Source organism: Oratosquilla oratoria, unplaced genomic scaffold, assembly GCF_046742065.1.
Source record: "Oratosquilla oratoria isolate Oo_2021 unplaced genomic scaffold, ASM4674206v1 SCAFFOLD58, whole genome shotgun sequence".
Taxonomy (NCBI): domain Eukaryota; kingdom Metazoa; phylum Arthropoda; class Malacostraca; order Stomatopoda; family Squillidae; genus Oratosquilla; species Oratosquilla oratoria.
Genome location: NW_027467722.1, coordinates 1353774 through 1361431, shown reverse-complemented (window position 1 = coordinate 1361431; position 7658 = coordinate 1353774).

The following is a 7658-nucleotide window of genomic DNA, read 5'->3' as shown; positions in this document are numbered from 1 at the left end:
TGTGGCTACATTTGCACTAAAGATATTGGCTGCCTGTCACAAACACAGCCGCTGAACGGTTGTTTTCTAAATTACACCTAATAAAAACATATCAGAAATAAATTAAATCTTGATTCCGTAAAAGTCCTCTGTCACATATCTGAAGCAGTCAGAGGACAAGGAGCTTGTTACAAGTTAAAGCCATCCAGGTCTATGTTGAACTGCACATAAAATAGCACGGATATTTCCAACATATTTACACATATGTTGATTAATAATGTTAACTATTTTGTTTAGAAATTATAGCTTTGCTGTGTATATATTCTTTATATAAAAGTATTTTCATTAAATCATGCAGCGCCACGTAATTTTTTTTTACTATACTTTGTGAACATTTAATCATTTATATATCTTTATATAATGATGAAAATAAATTATCTATATGTTCATATGTTCCGTTTAACAACTCTTAACCCTACGTATTTGCTCCTTTTTTTACATTTTAGGCATACATGTTTGAGGCACATTAATTGTTGACGCACGATCTTTTACTCTCCCCAAGAGATGATGATGATGAAAATAAATTATCTATATGTTCATATGTTCCGTTTAAAAACTCTTAACCTTACGTATTTGCTACTTTTTTACATTTTAGGCATACATGTTTGAGGCACATTAACCGTTGACGCACGATCTTTTACTCTCCCCAAGAGATGATGATGATGAAAATAAATTATCTATATGTTCATATGTTCCGTTTAAAAACTCTTAACCTTACGTATTTGCTACTTTTTTTTTAAATTTTAGGCATACATGTTTGAGGCACATTAACCGTTGATGCACGATCTTTTACTCTCCCCAAGACATTATATGGTTAAATAGTATGGTATATGGTTAATTAGTATTATTTATATCCCATTTTCTTTCTCACCTAATGGTTTGAAAATGGTAGCTGCAGTGAAACTACAGACCAAAGACTATATAGGAAAGATAGGAAGATTTAAATTGCGCCTGTTAATTTAGTAATTGGCAACTGAGTTTCAGTAACGCATAAACGAACACACACGAAACCGTCCAGAGTAGAGATGGCATTACTGGTCTGTCGTCTGTTTGTTTACATTTTTGACAGGCGGCAAATTTGACATTTTCAGTGTGTATGAAGTCAATGTAAGCATGGCAGCTCTAGTGAACAAGTCACATGCATGCATTATTTGCATGAAAAGAAAAGAAACTGACCCCGATTTGATATTTCATAGGTTCCCTGAGGATCAGGAACAGTAAGAATATTCATTAAGGGGGTACGCGACACCTGGAGGTCATTTTCTAAAATATTTAGAGTAAAGAGCTGAAACTTCTCAGGTAAATAGGTATCCATATTGCTTACATTTTAGGTGAAGCAGAATGATGTATGTACACATGTACATATGTACACATGTACACATGTACGTATACCAGTAGCGACATTTAAAAGTGCACAGCACCATAATACGTGGACCAATTTGTTTTATATTTTGGCTATGATTAGTCAGTAGGCACACCTAGGGCCGGTCATTGAGTAATTGAACAATTTCCTTTATACTTTTGCATACAGGCATTTCAATTTTAATGGCTGGCAAAAATCGTGAAAAATACAATTTTTTTGCTCGTTTCCATTATTACTCCGAACTCTTTCATCCTATTCAAAATATTCGAACGATCGGCCCTAGCAGTTACTAAAAGTAATATTCCCTGTAAGTTTCATTTAAATCTAATGTATATTAGATTTTTTATGATTAAAAAAAAGTAGAAAAATATCGAACGGAGATATGGCAACTTGAAATATGAATATATCTGTAACTTGCTTATAGTTTCACCAATTTGACTGATTTTTTCATGGCTTAATTCTTATTATATAATAAGTACAGTAAAAATTATCAACATATTTTAATTATAAGTACTTTAAATACTGAAAAACTAAAGTATAAGTATGTCACAGTAGTGACGACGCACAGACGACAACATCATATAATTTGCTTTTTTGCACCTTTGGCGGTTTCTTCATATGAAACCTCTCTGCTGGGGGTCTTCAGGGTACCTAAATCATTGGAAAGAGGTTTATTTTCCAGTAGTGGGCACCTTCTCTTTCCTCATCAGATTCCCCTCGCCAATCTATGTTGGTAGGGCACCCCCTCCAGCATCATATGATGTCCCTTCTTCTTTCTTCTTCCTGTATAGCCTTGATTTTTTTCCTCTTGCTTTCTTCTTTGGATTTAATCTTCCTCTTTGAATTGTTTAGTCTAATGTTGTCCTTTACCTCTGTCACCGTCACAGAGGTGCAGGTGAGGGCGGTGGTGGAGTGAGAGGTGGTGAGATCTTTAGTCGTCTTTGACTGCTTGCCATCTTTAACTGCTGTTTTTTGTCATTGTGATGTTCTTTTGTTCTTTTTGCTACCCATGATGACTGTACTAAAGAGTAATATGTACTAGCTAAAGTAATAGATTGCAATGAGAGCTCATGAGACATGCGTACTTCCCTTTTCAGAGTTAGCCGGTAACTAACGCTTAGTTTCGCACAAAGTTGGCGAAATATTCTCCCTCCACCTTCCTCCCTTCCCCTCCACAATCGTATTGGCCGTTGATACACTGGGCGAGTGTAAATTCAAACAAATTTCAACGTTATTCGCTGCGCCTGAAGGTCCTAAGTGGCACGCCTCCTTCTAGTGTGGGTTGCGCCTTTAAATCTGTCCCTTTAATCCTCACCCAGGACCTTTAAATTGCGCGCGGCTGGAAAATTATTTGTCGGGATTTATTTCTAAGTGGTATACGAACATTTTGAACACAGTTTTGAAAAATGCCATATCTTGACCAAATTCACCCCCCCCAGGTGTCGCGTACCCCCTTAAATCTTCGTTTATTAATTTAATTAGTGTAAATATGGTAAACTAAGTTCGCGTTCAGGCCTTGTTTCAGGCTTTGTTACCCATGGCACATGTTACCTAGAAATGATTCTAGAAGCTTTAACTTGTATTTTGAATGAAAATGAAAATTTACAGTTGTTGCAACGGCTTCTATTATTTAGAAACGAGCATTTCATGTATTTAGCAAAGAGCATTTCAAAATGCGATCCTGTGGTAAAGAACTACCTCATGATTTAATGATCTTACCAGGGTAAATGGCAACTCTCCCCAACATTTAATATGTTCATTTTGTATATTAAAACAGATGCTTCAAATGGAAAACAGCAATCAACGTTATCCAGATCAATGGAAAGACACCAGAACAACTAAACAGAAGCTACCGGGTATGCAGTAGGTATTTCTCAAGAAAGAATTATTTGGATGCAAAATCCAACAGGCTCTGTCACAACGGTTGTCCAGATCAAAATCTAGAGGGTATGTCTTATCATAATTTTTATAATTTGTTGAAAGGTACTGGGATGGCTGCATTGAGGAAGAAAAATATTAGTACACTAATAAAAAGAGGACTAAAATTTACATTCTTACAGAAACTACAGATTAAAAAACAAATTCAGATGATATATCAAGTATTTTGGCCTTCGCTCTTGCCTTGAGTACGAGGTGGATACAGTATGTTTTGGGGGTATTAGGGAGCTTGCTTGCCTTCCGTCAATCACATCCACGGGCTACACCTAGCTCTGGCCTTTCTGCGTCTCCCTAAAACTCCAGGTTTCCAGATAAAATAGTTTAATATTGGGATTTCATCTCAGATGACTGGAGTGTGGTCTTTTCAGTAACATTTACTTTTTTATAAATAATGTTTACATATATCAATAATTTTGAAAGTGAAAATAGCATTACATTAAGCAATTGGAAACACTGGATAGTGTAACACTGAACTCTTTGAGAATATAAAGCATATGTTACAAAGCATAAAATATGATGAGCATCAGTGGCAGCTCTGTGGCGACTTAAAAGTTGTTGCCATTCTAATGGGATTGCAGAGCGGATACACCAAGTACTGCTGCTTTTTGTGTGAATGGGACAGCCATTCAAGAGGTTCCCATTATATCAGGAAAGACTGGCCCCCTCGGCAGTCATTGGAGCCTGGGATAAAAAATGTTCAACATCTACCTCTCGTTGAACCAAACAAAATTTTGCTTCCACCGCTACACATTAAACTGGGACTGATGAAAAACTTTGTTAAAGCTATGGACAAATCCGGTCAGGGATTCAAGTATCTAAAATCCAAATTCCCTTCACTGAGCGATGCTAAGATAAAGGAGGGAGTCTTTATCGGTCCTCAGATTCATGAGCTTCTTAAAGACAGTGATTTTGAAACGGCCCTTCACAGGGAGGAGAAAGATGCTTGGGAGACATTCAAGTTAGTGGCGAAGGGGTTTCTGGGAAACAAAAGGGAAGGAAACTATGAAGAGTTAGTGGAAAATCTCATCAAGGCTTACAAGAACATGGGATGTAACATGTCACTTAAAATCCACTTTTTGGACTCACTTTAGACTTCTTTCCTGCAAACTGTGGTGCAGTTAGTGATGAACATGGTGAAAGGTTTCACCAGGATATTTCAGCCATGGAAAAACGGTACCAGGGCAAATGGAGCCCATCAATGCTTGCAGACTATTGCTGGACATTGGCAAGAGATGTTCCTTCAGCCCAGTTTAAGCATAAAGCAAAAAGACAGAGAGTAGATACAGATTAGGGACTAAAACATGATGACACATATTGTACGTTATAATAAAATACTCAAAATGTTACATGCCTGGTATCTTTAAACCTATCGCCAATACTAATTTTTGAATGTAATATTTGGATTCAGGACAGTAAAATACATAGGAATTAGCTCATCTTATGTAAGAAGCAGACAACTTTTAAAAAAAATTTTGACCAGTGTAATGAGATACCAGAAAAAGTAATCAATATTTTTACAGATGAATTAAATCTTGAGCATCCAGCTTGAGAAGTAAATTCAAATGAACAAGATGTGCCACCCTTTGAGCCTCAAGAAATTCTAAATGGTATGTATGGTTATTAACACAGTACAATTTAAAAATGTATAGATGTTGTCTGTGCATCATAATACGAAGATTATATTAATAGATATATGTATATATATTTTTTACCGAGTTTTTTTTATATCAATTAATTAACTGACAGTCTAACTGATTTACAATAACAAGAACAAACCAATAAGTACTGTGTAAATTATTTAAGATATATTAATTGCAATCATATTAATGAATAAATTATGGTACTTATAATTTTTTTCAATCTCTATATTTACATTGTATAAAGTAAGGAAATTGTATGGATTGGTTTTTACTTGTAATGCTTCTACAAGCAAGCATTTACAATTTGTAATGTCTAACTTATGCTTAGCATTATATAAAATCTTGTTTTATATTGATGTTTACTGGAATCATTTACTTTCCAGGGTCTTCATGCAGCTTCCCTGCTAAAAAGAAAAAACAATCTGCAGTTATCCGTAGATAGAGAATGCAAATATGTAGATTATTAAAGAAAATTGAGAAAATAAAGGTAAGCAAAGAAAATCACAAACAGTACACCCCACCCTCTGCAATTATAAAAAATGTTTCAAATTACCTCAAAGGACCAGCACTAGACTTTTTTCAAACCCAATTGAAGTTATCCGGAGTTTCAAAATTTGGCAGGAGATATTCACTAACACAACGATGCCTAGCACTAGGACTGTACTTCAAAAGTGCTAGACCTTACAATTTTTTGGCCAGTATCTTTACATTGCCTTCAGTTCGGATGCTTAGGTATTGGGTGTCCCAAATCAATTTCAACGTAGGCTGGAATGAGGCTGTTTTAAAACTACTAAATCAAAATGCAGCAACCATGGAAGACAAAGACAAAGTCTGTGGCATAGTGTTTGATGCAATATCAATCAAAAGCAGTCTTCATTTTAACATGAAAAAAGACTTGATTGAAGGATATGAAGATCTTGGCCAGTATGGCAGAAAAGAAGAACTTGCTCAGTATGCCATGGGTTTTATGGCAAAAGGTCTTTGTTCTAAATGGAAGCAGGTCTTAGAGTATTTTTTGTTTTCAAAATCAATAAAAGCAGATATTTTATATAAAATGGTGCATGATTGTGTGGCAAATTTAAAGGAAGTGGGATTGTTACCCAAATTCATTGTTTGCGATCAAGATCCAAACAATAGGAGCTTGTGTCACCCCAGTCACCTTTCTTTTTTCATAATGGTGAAAAGGTTTTTTTTTATGACACTCCCCATCTTATGAAAAGTGTACGCAACAATTTAAAAGTACATGACCTACAAGTAGGGGACAAACTTGTCTCCTGGAAATATATTGAACAGTTTTATTTGAAAGATTAAAAAATGTTATTAAAATTAGCTCCAAAATTAACAGACTCTCATATTTTTAATTCTGGAATTGATAAGATGAGAGTCAATTTAGCATCACAGGTCTTCAGTCATACTGTAGCAGCTGGAATAAATACTCATGCAGTTTTAGGTGCTTTACCACCAGAAGCTGTAAATACAGCAGTTTTTATAAATAATCTAGATGAGTTATTTGATGTGTTTAACAGCAATAGTTTATTTCATTATAAATCTAGAAAGTGTGCTATAGCTGACAACAATGATAACATTGAATTTTTAAAACAAATGTCAGAATGGTTAAAATCTTTTAAGTTTAAGGGCTCAACAAGGACTATTCCTTGTATAGAAGGGTGGATTTTGAATATCTCAAGTTTGATAAATTTGTGGGAGGATGTTAAAGAGAGGAATTTTAAATTTTTGATAACAAACAGAATCAACCAAGATTGCCTTGAAAATTTTTTCAGTGTACTTAGAAATTCTGGGGGTAATAGTGACACCCCAACTGCCCCTAAACTTAATAACTTGTTATGTGTAACCATCTGATGAAGCACACCCTAAAAGGCAATTGTTTAGATGACGAAACCCCAATGCTACAGTACCTGAAGATCTGTGATACGGAAAAGAAATTATCAAACAGTGATTTTGAGAATAAATATATAACTGATGTATATTCCCCTGCTAGGGATAATTCTACAATTCAAGATTCACTCCAGAATATTCTAGATTCAAATATTGATAACTTTAATCCACAAAACACCATAAGTGAGAGTGAATCACCTATTATTGACCTACAAAAAGAAGACAGAGCATCATCAGAACTTAAGAAGTTTTTCTCTAATTTTAATCCATTTGAAGAGGAGTCAATAGAGTTATCTGATGTAGGTGATGCTCATCCGATCACTCCAGAAATAATCGATTTTATAAATAACTTCAATCCTATGGAAAGTGATGATGCTACTATAAATGAAAACAAGGATAGCATCATAAATATGAATGCTGTAACATATATTGCTGGCTATGTTTGCTATAAACTGTTAAAATTTCATAAATGTGGCTCTTCCCAGCCAGCAAGGCTAATCTGGCCCAGACCTGATTTACTTCTGGCTTGATCTGGCAAGATCTGGCCAGATGATGCCAGGTCTGGAACATGATCTGATTTATATCTGGTTCCACAGCAAATTTTGACATGTTTGTAGCGATACTAAATGCTTCAAAATTGATCTATTTGGGTTACTGCCCAGTTTTTATAAAAGAAAAATATAAAATCAAATTTTTTAAAAAGTTCTAGTTGCCTGCCATGCCAGATATGAAATCGACCTGGCGCAGATCTGGTCACCAGATTTATTTCTTCACAACTATAG